This window comes from Tamandua tetradactyla, chromosome 7, assembly GCF_023851605.1.
Source record: "Tamandua tetradactyla isolate mTamTet1 chromosome 7, mTamTet1.pri, whole genome shotgun sequence".
Taxonomy (NCBI): domain Eukaryota; kingdom Metazoa; phylum Chordata; class Mammalia; order Pilosa; family Myrmecophagidae; genus Tamandua; species Tamandua tetradactyla.
The window spans coordinates 165,584,513-165,599,183 of NC_135333.1; the positions used below are offsets into that span (position 1 = coordinate 165,584,513).

Genomic DNA, 14,671 nt, shown 5'->3' on the forward strand with positions numbered 1-14,671 from the left:
CCCCGGGTTCGGCTGCGGCGGCGGCCCGGTCCGGCGCTGACGTCACTGTGACGCGGCGGTGGCTCCCCCGATTCGCGCCCCCGGCGGACCCCGGGGCCCCTCCGCGCAGCGGCGGCGGGTACGGGCGTTGGGCCTCGAGAAGCGCAGTGCGTGGCGCCGCGTGGGCCTCCCTCCCCGCGGGCTTCGCACCTGTGTGTGCCGGGACCTGACAGGAAGAGTCCGCTGTGTCCTCCGTGCTTGTGAGAGGCGCCGTTCCCCGGCGTCTGCCTCCTTCGCCGATGCCTGTGGCTCACACGGCCTCGAATTGCTCAGCAGAATCGCGCGCCAATTCCGTTATCTTTAACATCTGCCCAAGTTAAACTGTAGTAGAGATTGAGCGGCTGGAAGGAGAAACCAGACTGCGAGGGCGCGTTGCCTTCCGCGCGCGGCCCCTGGTGTTAGCGCAGGTGGCCGTGACTGCTGCAGGGCCGGCTTCCTCACACCGCGGCAGGGCTGGAGATCGGGCGATTTCCTGAGAAGTGAAGGGACACGAGGAGCCACCTGTGTCCAATTGCCAATTTAAAATAATGAAATAGATACAGAAAATAGACTAAGGGAGAAAAATCTGGAGAAGAGAAAAGTCAAGGCTACAGGTACCTGAAAAAAATCTATTAATGTTTATTGAGAACTGTGTGCCCAGCTCTGGGCCAGTTACCCTAAGGGGGAGGGGGTGGGGAGTCTTGAAAATGAAAGACATCACCCTGAAGTGAACTTATATAAGCAAGACAGACATAGCTAGTAACATCGCAATCTTAAAATTATAGAAGGCATACTGAAACTTCATATTTATATCTTTAAATCAGCTAGTCCCTTTTGGGGAATGTCTTTCAGTGATGTGACCTGAAAAGGAAAAATGACGTGCACAAAAATAATCACAGCCTATTATCTAAACACCAGAAATTTGGAGAGAAATGTCTAACCCAAAGGGAGATGGCTACTTAATTTCTGGCATATTAATCTTGAAAATTCTTAGGTAGATAACAAAGATAGAGTGTAATCAATTCATAGTTGAAAAAACAAAATACCAAGTTTGTACATGAGGAGTACACAACTATGTAAAATGTAGTTTTGCACATAAAGATTAAGGAATGAACTTGATGAAACAAATATTTGTTTCATTCTTTCCAAGCCAATTCTGTCCCTAGTGCATTCCTCCCACTCAAAACATATAAACTGTGTCTTGTAGTCTTGCCCTGAATTGTAAAAGTGCACTAAGAGTATATGAGGACATCAAATTAAGTATTGGGGGTATATAATTGGTTTTTCTGTGTGGTTCCTAGAAGCCAAACTATAGAAGGTCAAAACTCTTGGTCTCCTTTTTTTAATGTCATAAGACTCTCTGGGCAATCCTTTGCAGACTGTATCAAGTCTCTGAAGAGTGACCACCCTCTGATCTAGTAGTTCACCTTTAGGAATACAAAGAATTTTACCTGAGACTTAGACAACTTTGAGTGTTCATCTCTGTTATTTAGAACAGTGAAAACTGGAAACATAATTATTCAGTACTATGGGAATGGTTAGGTATACCTGGCATATTGTATGACAGTATTATAAAAGCATCAAAAATCTTATTTTTGAAAAATATTAAATGAATAATATATAGGCCAAGGCACATGTGCCTGCCATACCCATTCTTCCAAGGGGTTCCGTCTTCATAATTCATCATACTGGTACCACAATAAACCGCCCTCCTCTGGGCAGCTTTTTGGATTGGGGTGGGCGCCAGATCTAAAGGCAGTCAATCTAAAGGAAGTTTGTTGAAACTCTACCTAAAAATCTGCTCATGGTGAAAGACAGATTGAATGGATTGAGTAATGGTGTAAAGGCACATTGGGAAGGCAAGCAGTAAACACCAGGCAGCAAAAGCCATAAGGAAACAGTAGCCCTGAAAAATCAGAGGGGATGTAAGGAGTAGCAGCTTAAACAAGTAACAGGAGCAGGGGGTCTCTAAAATAACTGTATAAAAATAAACGCAGGATACAAAAATGTACAGTATTTTAGAATGAAGACCACGAATGGTCAGAGTTACTAATGTGAAAATAAGTAGCATGTGGTCAAAGTTACGAGCAAATAGTGATGGCTATTTCATTCCTATGAATGAAAATTTCCTGAAATCATGTACGGCTTCAAGGAAGAGGTGGCACTTAGGCTAGGTCAACTAAAAAGATTTGAATAGTTGAGATGTGAGTTGGAAGGAAGCCAAAGTAAAATAAAGGCACGCTGAGCTATGGCATAACTGGAAAGTACTGAATAGATTAATAAATGTACAACTATTTAGTCCTGAAAACTGAATAAAATGTCTTGAATACCAGTATGTAAGCTAAGGTGAGGTGCTGGGTGAAAAAAGGGAGGGGGCTGGAGATAAAACAAATGGAGATTGTGAAGAGTGTTAAGTGATGAATAATAAAGAGGTCGTGTTTGTAGCATAGCTTTTCCTTTATATTTATTGTTATTACTATTTATTCAACTTTGGAATTTTCCTCACCTACCATTTTATTCCTGGTCCTAACTACTTAGGCCTAAATTATAGCATGCCCTAGCTCTAAGACTTCTCTATTGCAACCTCATTTTCACATAACTGTCATATTTCTTCTTCTCTTTTCTTTTTTTTTTTTGCCTTCTCATCAAAACTAAGCTTTTTACTGTAATATTGGATGATATCTCCTTCACTAATCACCTTCATCAACTGACTTACCCAAACTGACCTTTTACATCCTCAAAATCAGTCTTTCGTCAAAAATCAGCCTTTGGACTGCTAAGAAGTCAATCACCTTACCGTCTCCCACACTTCAGGCAATTCCCACTTTTTATCAGGCCAGATGTTTATCTTCTAAGGAGAAGGCTTTCTAGCTTCCATTCGTGCAAATCATTACAGTCACCCTCTTTCAGGGATTGCCTAAGCCCTCACCTCCTGAAAACTGCCTTCCTAGTAACAACCAGGCTCCTAGATCCCCATCCCCCCCTCCTACCAGTACATTATTATGCAGTCGCCGCTTTTGTTCTGAGTTCTGCGCCTGATTCTCCCCATTTGCATTGTAAACTCTTTGGGTGTAAGGACTATGCACTTGTTCTATTTGTATACCTCGCCATGCCTCTTAGTACAGTGCTGGCCCCAAATACAATAAAATGCCAAATAAATTAACAAAATTAAAACTTTCCTGGCATAATATGGGGTTGTGGAAGTGATGTTTACAGGTTTCCCTCATTTCCACAGTCCCCAAATTAGGAGAAATGGCCATTTGCCCTTTTCCCAAGGTAGGCAGGTAATTCTCTAAATAAAATAAAAGTAATGTCTCTGATATCTAATTAGTATACAGCTAAATTCAAGGCTATATCGAGCTCCTTCTGAAGTGGGTAGAACACAAACTGGTTTTGCTTCTTGTATTCTGAAAGGAGCAAATGAATGAATTAAATTTACAAAGTATTGTAAATTGAGTAAACTTTACATATTTTTTTATGCCTCATGTTAATTTTTAGAATGTTTCCCAGTCCAGCCTTTCATGAACCTGAAAAATATTTAAGAAATCTTAATTGTAGACTACAGCATTTATGAGTTTGTAAACTTTTAGGAAGCTACCTCTGGTTTTTATAGACCAGAAAGGTCCAATGTAATAAGTTTAAGATTCCTTTAACGAACATTTTTCAGCTTCTATGTGCCTAGAACCATGCCCTCATTTCAGTCTTGGGAGATAAAGGATTGAATGGAGGAAGTGGACAAAGAAAATACTAGAGTTTAGACCTCAAGTTTGGTTACAATTTTAGCAACACGGCAATTGAATTTCTTAAAATGAGAGTGACCCAACCAACCTTAATTTTGTGGCAAAGGGAATAGTGGTGAAAAAAAGAATAGATGACAAAAAAGGGCATCAGAAAGCGAAGAGAGAAAAGCAAGAAAAGACTTTTCTAAGAAAGAATAATGAGGGTGATGGATGGCAGGTAGTAGAGGCTAGTAGATAGTACCAAAGTGGATTTGTTTTTAAAGGATCTTTAAGCATTCATCTGGTGGTCTGTGAGGGAAACTTGTACCTTGGAGGTGAATTTCCAACATAGGTCTATGGGAAACTGAGTGCAGGGTTTTGGCATTAAGGGAAGCAAAATGTGAGACCTCCCCTTTTAACATCCTTTCCACCTCCTTCTTACTCAGATTCTCAGGAATCCTCAGGCTACCTAGGACCAGGGACTTTACCTCAGTCTGTCAAGGCCTTTTCTCCCTTCCCTGCCATCAAAATTCCTCCACTGTTGTTTTGGGAACATTACCCCAACCTTCCATTTTCTATGGAGCCCGATTATCATATAGTAAATTGATCCACTTGTAAGTGGTCACTGTTTAGTAATGTTTTTTGCATTTCTGTTTTCTTTAAGGCAATTTTTTAAAGGGATCTCCTGCAGACACCCAGAGAATGAAGTTTCCAAAATGGAATTTTAACCACTGGCAGATCAGTGGGATAAGATATTTTCTAGGCCAAGATGATTTTCCAAGGATAAGTATGGGTGGAAAAATTTTATATATATATATATAATTTATGATATAATCATATATTTTATATGATTATATAATAATTATCTAGTTATAATTAGGATGTATAACAGGATATCTGGTTAAAATATATTTTTTAAATATATTACCTGTTTCATCTCTTTATCTCATCTGTGATGTTCAGGAAGTAATATCTGTCCTATCTTCCTGACAAGGAAGTTTTAAATAGCAAATGAGTTTTTTGCACATGGAAACCCTTCCTAAGAAAAAAATGTATTTATCATTATTATCTCCCTTAGTATTATTACCACCCTGTAAAGCTCTCTGTGTCAGGAAATGAGTTTTGTTTATACTTATAATCCCTGCAGCAAGTAGTACTGAGCTTCAGTCATAGTAGACTGAGATATTCAGCATTTCCTTAAATCAAGAGCTATTGTAATAAAGTAAATAGTTATTGGAGGATAAATAGTATAAAGGCTAAACTTAGTTTTAGTGCTCTGAGAATTATGGGCAACAAAGATTTAAACGCCCTTTTCTCAGCAGGGGCGAAAGGATATGGGAAGAAAGGAAAAATGTTAGAGGTAGAAATGTTAACTCTTTTTTTAAATTGTGAAAATATAGGTTTCCGGTCCTACAATTTTAGATTTTTCCTTCCAGCTGTTCTAAGACACTGGAGACTAAAAGAAATATCAATGTAATGATTCAGCAGTCACACTCATTTGTTAAATCCTATCTTTGTTATAACTCCACCTTCTTCTTTGATCTTTCTCCCAATTTTTAGGGATGTTTGGGCTATGCCCATTTTAACTTTTTCATGTTGAGAAAGGGTGTTAACAATATGAGTTAAGGGGATGAAACTAGATGATGTTCTGAAGAGGCTGGACCCTCTGGGTTTCAGGACATATCTGGCCTAGAAACTGATCTGGAGGTTGTAGGTTTCTGGAGAGTAATCATAGTGCTTGGAACCTTTGTAGGATCTCAGATAGAGCCCTAGGTATTCTTCAGGGTTATAATGATTTTGGTTGAGGTTTGGCAAACTGTGGTAAATAGCAGTATCTAGCTGAAGTTTGTATAGAATTAGCCTCCACAGTAGCCTCTCAACTCTATTTGAACTCTCAGCCATTGGTACCTTATTGTTACAGCTCTTTTCGCCCCTTTTGGTCAGGAAGGCATTGTTGATCCCACAGTACCAGGGCCAGGCCATCCCTGAGAGTCATATTCCATGTTGCCAGAGAGACTTTCACCCCTGGATGTCATGTCCCACATAGGGGGGCGTGTAATGATTTTATTTGCAAAGCCGCGCACAGAGAGAGACCACATCTTAACAAAAAAAAAGAGGTTGTAACACTTAGGCATAACTGTAGTTAGGCTAAACTTCTCCACTGCATAACTAAGCTTCACAAGAGCAAGCCTGAAGATCAAGAGCTTGGTCTTTTTTTTTAAATTAATTTATTTATTAAAAAAAATTTAACAAACAAAATAAAACATTGACATATATAATCAGTAATTCACAATATCATCACTTCGTTGCATAGTCATCATTTCTTAGAACATTTGCATCAATTCAGAAAAAGAAATAAAAAGACAATAGAAAAAGAAATAAAACGAAAACAATAAAAAAAGATTATACATACCATACCCCTTAAAACTCCTCGCTTTCATTGATGACTAGCATTTCAAACTAAATTTATTTTGACATTTGTTCCCCTGATTATTTATTTTTATTCCATATGTTCTACTCGTTTGTTGACAAGGTAGATATAAGAAGCATCAGACACAAGGTTTTCACAATCACACAGTCACATTGTGAAAGCTATATCATTATTCAATCATCCTCAAGAAACATGGCTACTGGAACACAGCTCTACATTTTCAGGCTGTTACCTCCAGCCTCTCCACTATATCTTGACTAACAAGGTGATATCTACTTAATGCATAAGAATAACCTCCAGGATAACCTCTTGACTCTGTTTGGAATCTCTCAGCCATCGACACTTTGTCTCATTTCACTCTTCCTTCCCCCTTTTGGTCGAGAAGGTTTTCTCAATCCCTTGATTCTGATTTTCAGTTCATTCTAGGGTTTTTCTCAATCCCTTGATGCTGAGTCTCAGCTCATTTTAGGTTTTCTGTCCCACGTTGCCAGGAAGGTCCACACCCCTGAAAGTCATATCCCACATAGACAGGGGGAGGGTGGTGAGTTTGCTTGTTGTGTTGACTGGAGAGAGAGACCACATCTGAGCAACAAAAGAGGCTCTCTTGTGGGTGACTCTTAGGTCTAAATTTTAAGTAGACTCGACCTATCATTTATGGGAATAAGTTTCATATGAACAAACCCCAAGACTAGGGGCTCAGCCTATAGCTTTGGTGGTCCACACTGCTTGTGAGAATATCAAGAATTCAACTTGGGGAAGTTGAATTTCTCCCCATTCTCACGATTCCCCAAAGGGGGCTTTGTAAATACTTTTCCACTCACTGATCGAACCACTCTGGGATTCATCGGGGCATCTCTCTGGACAAACCAACAAGATCTCATGTCCTACCTGAGATTCCAAGTAATTATGGTGTTCAATCAAACTATCTACATAAGTTATATTAGGAAATGCACTAGTCAAAATATAAATTTTGTACCAAATAAACATTTTTTGCTTTAGTCTCATACATAAGGTGACATTTTAAGATATTAATTACCATCTATTTTCAGCACCCTGCAGAAATGACATTCCTTTATCCTTCCTCAGACAAAAACATTTTTAAAATTTGTACATTTCGTCACTATCATTATACACTCTAGGCATTCTGAGATTATACTATCTCAATCTTTAACATCTATCTTTCTTTCTGATTTCATTTATGTCCCCAGCCCTCCTCCCTCTATCATTCTCACATGCAGCTCCATTCAGTGTTTTAACATAATTGTATTACAGTTAGGTAGTATTGTGCTGTCCATTTCTGAGTTTTTATATTCAGTCCTGTTGCACAATCTGTATCCCTTCAGCCCCAATTACCCAATATCTTACCCTATTTCTATCTCCTGATGGTCTCTGTTACCAACAAAATATTCCAAGTTTATTCACTAATGTCAGTTCATATCAGTGAGACCATACAATATTTGTCCTTTTGTTTCTGGGTAATCTCACAAAGCATAATGTTCTCAAGGTCCATCCATGTTGTTACATACTTCATAACTTTATTCTGTCTTAAAGCTGCATAATATTCCATTGTATGCATATACCACACTTTGTTTAGCCACTCGTCTGTTGATGGACATTTTGGCTGTTTCCATCTCTTTGCAATTGTAAATAATGCTGGTATAAGCATTGGTGTGAAAATGACCGTTTGTGTCTTTGAAGGGCTTGGTCTTTTGACTTGGGTGACCCTAATGTTTGAGACAGTATCAGGGGTTTCCCCAGTGGTAAAGTTTAATAGTTCTATATATTTTCTCCCAACCCTCAAGGGACTTTGCCATTACTTTTTAATTATCTACTCAACATATTCTGGGATGCTTCTGTGCCTTACTTTAAGCTATACAGAATTACAAGCCCTCATTCCCCTTCTGGGCTCTGTGTGTTTGGGTTGTTTAAATGAGCTATCCAAACGATATAGCTTTCAAGTGTGACTGTGTAATTGTGAAAACTTGTATCTAATGCTGCTCCTTTTATCTACCTGATCAACAGACGAGTAAAACATATGGATTTAAAATAAGTAAATAATAAGGGGAACAAATATTAAAATAAATTTAGTAGATTGAAGTGCTAGTGATCAATGAAAGGAAGGGGTAAGGGATATGGTATGCATGAATTTTTTTCTGTTTTCCCTTTATTTTTTTCCTGAATTGATGCAAATGTTCTAAGAAATTATCATGATGATGAATATATATATATATAAAAGAGCTATCCAGACAGGCTAAGTTAGATTATATGCTACAGAAAACTTAGGTTTTGGACAATATAAAGCTTTACTCCTTTGGTTTCATACAGTAGTTGAATTTCTAAAATACAAAGTCCTCCTTACCCCTGTATTCTGAATTGCCTTAATCCCAACCCAATTGCTTTGTTCTTATCTCTAATTGAAGCCTCATCTTTTTTCGGTTGCTTTAACAGTTGTTGTATGTGGCCCTACTGACTTTGAGAGCTGTAGAACTCTCTGAGTCTTAGCTGTCACACAGTACCCAAAGTTCCAGTGAGAGACCATTTTATACATATATAGGACAGCATTTCAAAATCTAGAAATAACATTAACAGCTGTGAATTAAATGTTTCTGCTATAACAATTTGCAATTTAGCATCCAATTTTCTTGTACGTATTTTCTAAATGAATCTATATAATATGTCTCCTTTTGTTTCTGACTTATTTTACACCACATGATGTCCCCCAGGTTCATTTACACTGTTGCATGCCTCACAACTTTGTTCCTTTCTACAGCAGCACAATATTCAATCATATGTATACACCGCATTTTGCCATTCTCCTTCTCAGTCAGTGTATCCTTCAGCCACCTCCGTCCATTGGGCATCAGCATATAATGTCCAAAGTCAACAAACAGTCATTCTTACATTATCCCCACTTAGTGGTGTAATCATCAACACTCCCACTTTCACACAATTTTCTTTGCTCCAAAAAGAAAAATAAGTGATAAACACATCCTCACCAAATGGAAAATCCAAACCTCCCCTTTAACTCTTGTCCCCCCTGCCCCCTATCATTTACCCTTGTGTGGTAGTTAAATTCAGTTGTCAACTTGGCCAGGTGAAGGTACCTAGTCCTGTTGCTGTGGACATGAGCCAATGGTATGTGAACCTCATCTGTTGCTGATTTACATCTGCAGTCAGCTAGGAGGCCTGCCTGCTGGCTTAACTGGCTGGTGCTTAAATGAGAGAGCACAATGTAGCACAGCCCAAGCAGCTCAGCATACCTCATCTCGGCACTCGCAGCTCAGCCCAGGCCTTTGGAAATGCAGAAAGAAATCACCCCGGGGTGATTTCTCAGAGGCCTGGAGATGAAGGCCAGCAGAGACCATCCTGTGCCTTCCCACATAAGAAAGAACCTCAGTGGAAAGTTAGCTGCCTTTCCTCTGAAGAACTAACAAAATAAATCCCGTTTTATTAAAAGCCAATCTGTCTCTGGTGTGTTGCATTCCAGCAGCTAGCAAACTAGAACAGATTTGGTACCGGAGAGTGGGGTGCTGCTGTGGTTTGCAAATACCAGATCTGTTGGAACAGTTTTTTTGTGAAGAAAATGATGGAGAAGTCCTGGAGTGCTTGAAGAGACTGTTGGTGTAAACGGAACCACTGCCAATCTGGACAAAGGGGGACACAAAGGTACAAATTGGAGTTTGCAGAGTGAGAACCATGGAAGCTCTGGTCTGAAGCCAAGAAACCTCGGCCAGGGGAGTGGACCCACCCATATTCACGGAGAGGGTGAGTTTACCCTGAAGGGCGAGGATGAGCCTCCCACCTTGTTGGAGTGGAAGAGTTGGGTAGACTCAGACCTTGGAGAAGGTACAGCACACTCTTTGGGAGACTGGGGAGAGCCTGGCTGCCACCACATGGAGAGGTTGAGCGTGTACCCCGGAAATGGCAGAGAGCTCAGGGGTGGCCCTGATACCTGGAGAGAGTGGAGCCGAGAAAAAGGTTGTCTCCTCAATGTTCCCCGAGGTTGATTTGGAAAGAGGCAGGCCACTGCATAGGCCCTTGGAAAAGGTGGGACTGCCACTTTCTAAAGCCAAAGGATAAATGACTTTCGGACTTTGAAATCCCATGGTGCTTGCCCTGCAGGTTTTACATCTGTGTTTCTTCCAATTTCTTCCTATGGAAATGAAAACCTCTATCCTGTGACTGTCCCTCCTTTGCATATTGGCTCCAGACAACTTGTTTTGAGATTCACAGGTCCACAACCAGAAGAGAATTTTTTGCACCTTAATATTGTTTAAGGTGATGTGAGTAGTTGCCAAGTTGACAAGGGGTGGACATGTGGTAGTTAAATTCAGTTGTCAACTTGGCCAGGTGAAGGCACCTAGTTCTGTTGCTGTGGACATGAGCCCTTGGTACGTGAACCTCATCTGTTGCTGATTTACATCTGCAGTCGGCTAGGAGGTGTGCCTGCTGCAGTGAATGATGTTTAACTTAATTGGCTGGTGCTTAAATGAGAGAGCACAATGTAGCACAGCCCAAGCAGCTCAGCATACCTCATCTCGGCACTCGCAGCTCAGCCCAGGCCTCTGGAGATGCAGAAAGAAATCACCCTGGGGAAAGATGTTGGAACCCAGAGGCCTGGAGAGGCCAGCAAAGACCATCCTGTGCCTTCCCACATAAAGAACCTCAGTGGAAAGTTAGCTGCCTTTCCTCTGAAGAACTAACAAAATAAATCCCCTTTTATTAAAAGCCAATTCGTCTCTGGTATGTTGCATTCCGGCACCTAGCGGATAGAACACCTTGGTATTGCTATATGTTGATGTCTTGCTGTTAAACAGCCCTATAGCATGCAATAGTAGTTTTCCCCTTACATCCTGATGATATAAACTCTTTGTACAAGATTCATACCTTTGAAGTAGTTCATACAAGAACTTATTTATATTTGTAATGTTAATTGGTGGGACACATGGCTCTGTACAACCCCCTTCAATCATGTCCACCTTCAATGTGGCAATATTACTTATAGACCCACTAAGGAACTGCCTTCACTTCTATCCAAATTCCCTTACATTTGAGTTTAACCTCATTAGCTAACTGTTCACCCATCTCTAGCTTCCATGTATCTCTAGTACCCTTATATTCTCTATTATAAACCTCTGAGTTTACCTTTACCAGGATCATAAAAGTGAAATCGTACAGTATCTTTCCTTTGGTGTCTGTCTTATTTCACTCAGCATTATATCCTCAAGGTTCATCCATGTTGTCATATGCTTCAGGACATAGAAATGTTAACTTTTAAAACTTTCATGAGGGAGAGATTATTGTGTGAGCAAGTTTTGTTTTGTTTTGTTTTACACTTTGTGCGTTTTTAAAAAATTTTTTTATTAATTAAAAAAAATTACAAGAAAATACAAACATTCCCAACACATACACTCAGCAATTCACAATATCATCACATAGTTGCATATTCATCATCATGATCATTTCTTAGAACATTTGCATCAATTCAGGAAAAGAAATAAAAAGACAAGAGAAAAATAAAATGAAAACAGAAAAAAAATTACACATACCATACCCCCCCCTCCCTTTCATTGATCACTAGCATTTCAAACTACATGTATTTTAACATTTGTTCCCCCTATTATTTATTTTTATTCCATATGTTCTACTCTTCTGTTGACAAGGTAGATAAAAGGAGCATCAGACACAAGGTTTTCATAATCACACAGTCACATTGTGAAAGCTTTATCATTATACAATCATCATCAAGAAACATGGCTACTGTAACACAGCTCTGCATTTTCAGGCGGTTTCCTCCAGCCTCTCCATTACATCTTGACTAGCAAGGTGATATCTACTTAATGCATAAGAATAACCTCCAGGATAACCTCTTGACTCTGTTTGGGATCTTTCAGCCATCGACACTTTGTCTCATTTCACTCTTCCCCCTTTTGGCCGAGAAGGTTTTCTCAATCCCTTGATGCTGAGTCTCAGCTCATTCTAGGATTTCTGTCCCATGTTCCAGGAACTTGGGGAGGTTGAATTTCCCCCCCGTTCTCACCATTCCCTGAAGGGGATTTTGTAAGTACTTTTCCACTCACTGATCAAATCACTCTGGGATTCATCGGGGCATCTCTCTGGACAAACCAACAAAATCTCATGTCGTACTTATGTACTTATGTAGTTCAACCAACTATCTACATAAGTTATATTAGGAAATGCACTAGTCAAAATATAAGTTTTGTACCAAATAAACATTTTTTGGCTTTAGTCTCACACATAAGGTGACATTTTAAAATATTAATTACCATCTATTTTCAGCACCCTGCAGTAATGACATTCCTTTGTTCTTCCTCAGACAAAAACATTTTTTTAATTTGTACATTTAGTCACTATCATTATACACTCTAGGCATTCTGAGATTATACTATCTCAATCTTTAACATCTATCTTTCTTTCTGATTTCATTTATGTCCCCAGCCCTCCTGCCTCTATCATTCTCACATGCAACTCCATTCAATGTTTTAACATAATTGTATTACAGTTAGGTAGTATTGTGCTGTCCATTTCTGAGTTTTTATATTCAGTCCTGTTGCACAATCTGTATCCCTTCAGCCCCAATTACCCAATATCTTACCTTATTTCTATCTCCTGATGGTCTCTGTTACCAACGAAATATTGCAAGTTTATTCACTAATATCAGTTCATATCAGTGAGACCATACAATATTTGTCCTTTTGTTTTTGGCTAATCTCACTCAGCATAATGTCCTTAAGGTCCATCCATGTTGTTACATACTTCATAACTTTATTCTGTCTTAAAGCTGCATAATATTCCATCGTATATATGTGCCACAGTTTGTTTAGCCACCCATCTATTGATGGATATTTTGGCTGTTTCCATCTCTTGGTAATTGTAAATAATGCTGCTATAATCATTGGTGTGCAAATGTCCATTTGTGTCCTTGCCCTCATGTCCTTTGAGTAGAGACAGCATATAGATGGGTCCTGTTTTTTAATCCATTTTGCCAGTCTGTCTTTTGATGGGGGAGTTTAATCCATTAACATTTAGTGTTATTACTGCACGGGAAGCACTTTCTTCTACCATTTGGCCTTTTGGATTTTATATATCATATCTAATTTTCCTTCTTTTTACCTTTACTCATAGTCTTCCTTTCTGCACTCTTCTTTACACCTCTCTCTTCTGTCTTTCTGTATCTGTCTCTAGTGCTCCCTTTAGTATTTCTTGCAAAGCTGGTCTCTTGGTCACAAATTCTCTCAGTGATTTTTTGTCTGAAAATGTTTTAGTTTCTCCCTCATTTTCGAAGGACAGTTTTGCTGGATAGAGAATTCTTGGTTGGCAGTTTTCTCTTTTAATAATTTAAATATATCATCCCACCGTCTTCTTGCCTCCATGGTTTCTGCTGAGAAATCTACACTTAGTCTTCTTGGGCTCCCTTGTATGTGATGAATTGCTTTTCTCTTGCTGCTTTCAAGATTCTCTCTTTCTCTTTGACCTCTGACATTCTGATTAGTAAATGTTTTGGAGTACGTCTATTTGGATCTATTCTCTTTAGGGTACACTGCACTTCTTGTATCTGTAATTTTAAGTCTTTCATAAGAGTTGGGAAATTTTCAGTGATAATTTCCTCCATTAGTTTTTCTCCTCCTTTTCCCTTCTCTTTTCCTCCTGGGACACCCACAACATGTATATTCTTGTACTTCATATTGTCATTCAATTCCCTGAGTCCCTGCTCTTATTTTTCCATTTTTTCCCTATATTTTATTTTTCTTGTTGGATTTCAGATGTTCCATCCTCCAGTTCACTAATCCTATGTTCTGCCTCTCGAAATCTATCATTGTAGGTTTCCGTTGTTTTTTTCATCTCTTCTACCATGACTTTCATTCCCATAAGTTCCGTGATTTGTTTTTTCAGACTTTTGATTTCTTCTTTTTGTTCATTCCTTGCCTTCTTTATATCCTCCCTCAATTCATTGATTGGTTTTTGATGAGGTTTTCCATGTCTGTTTGTATATTCTGAATTAATTGTTTCAGCTCCTGTATGTCATTTGAATTGTTGGTTTGTTCCTTTGACTGGGCCATATCTTCAATTTTCCTATGTGATCTGTTATTTTTTGCTGGTGTCTAGACATTTAATTACCTTAATTAGTTTATTTTGGAGATTGCTTTCATTTCTTTTACCTAGTGTTTTCTTGCTGGATGAATTTGTTGTCTGTCTATTCTTTGACATTCAGTTTGGCTTTTTCTGGACCTCTAGCTTAGGTTTTGTTTAAAAGAGGAGAATTTTTCAGTTCTGGTTTTCTTGTTTCTTGCCCTGCTTGTATGGTGCCTTCCCCCCACCCCCCACCCTTAGGAGGGTTTACTTAGGTATTATAGACCCCAGCTGGATTTTCCCAGACCAAACTGGCCTCCTATCAGGAGGAAAGAGTCACCTACGTCAGTTTTCCCTGACGGTGAGACCCAGCAGGTTTAAAGACTTTCCTGTGAAGTCTCTGGGCTGTGTT

General features: G+C 39.3%; 2 protein-coding genes across 4 annotated transcripts in view; one reads left to right on the forward strand and one right to left on the reverse strand.

Annotated features, from left to right (window-relative positions):
* Positions 1-14,671, reverse strand: part of USP44 (ubiquitin specific peptidase 44) — an 85,076-nt gene that overhangs the window by 23,320 nt on the left and 47,085 nt on the right. The window contains exon 1 of one of the 3 annotated variants that reach the window (XM_077111668.1): positions 190-463. The exons of the other annotated variants lie outside the window; for them this stretch is intronic. The gene's annotated coding sequence lies outside the window, so the exon portion shown is untranslated. Of the gene's footprint in view, positions 1-189; positions 464-14,671 lie in introns of those variants that run through there. 3 annotated transcript variants of the gene reach the window in all.
* The window catches only part of LOC143642817 (uncharacterized), a 231,358-nt gene continuing 216,821 nt past the window's right edge, over positions 135-14,671 (forward strand). Inside the window, exon 1 of the mRNA XM_077111682.1 lies at positions 135-632. The gene's annotated coding sequence lies outside the window, so the exon portion shown is untranslated. The remainder of the gene's footprint in view (positions 633-14,671) is intronic.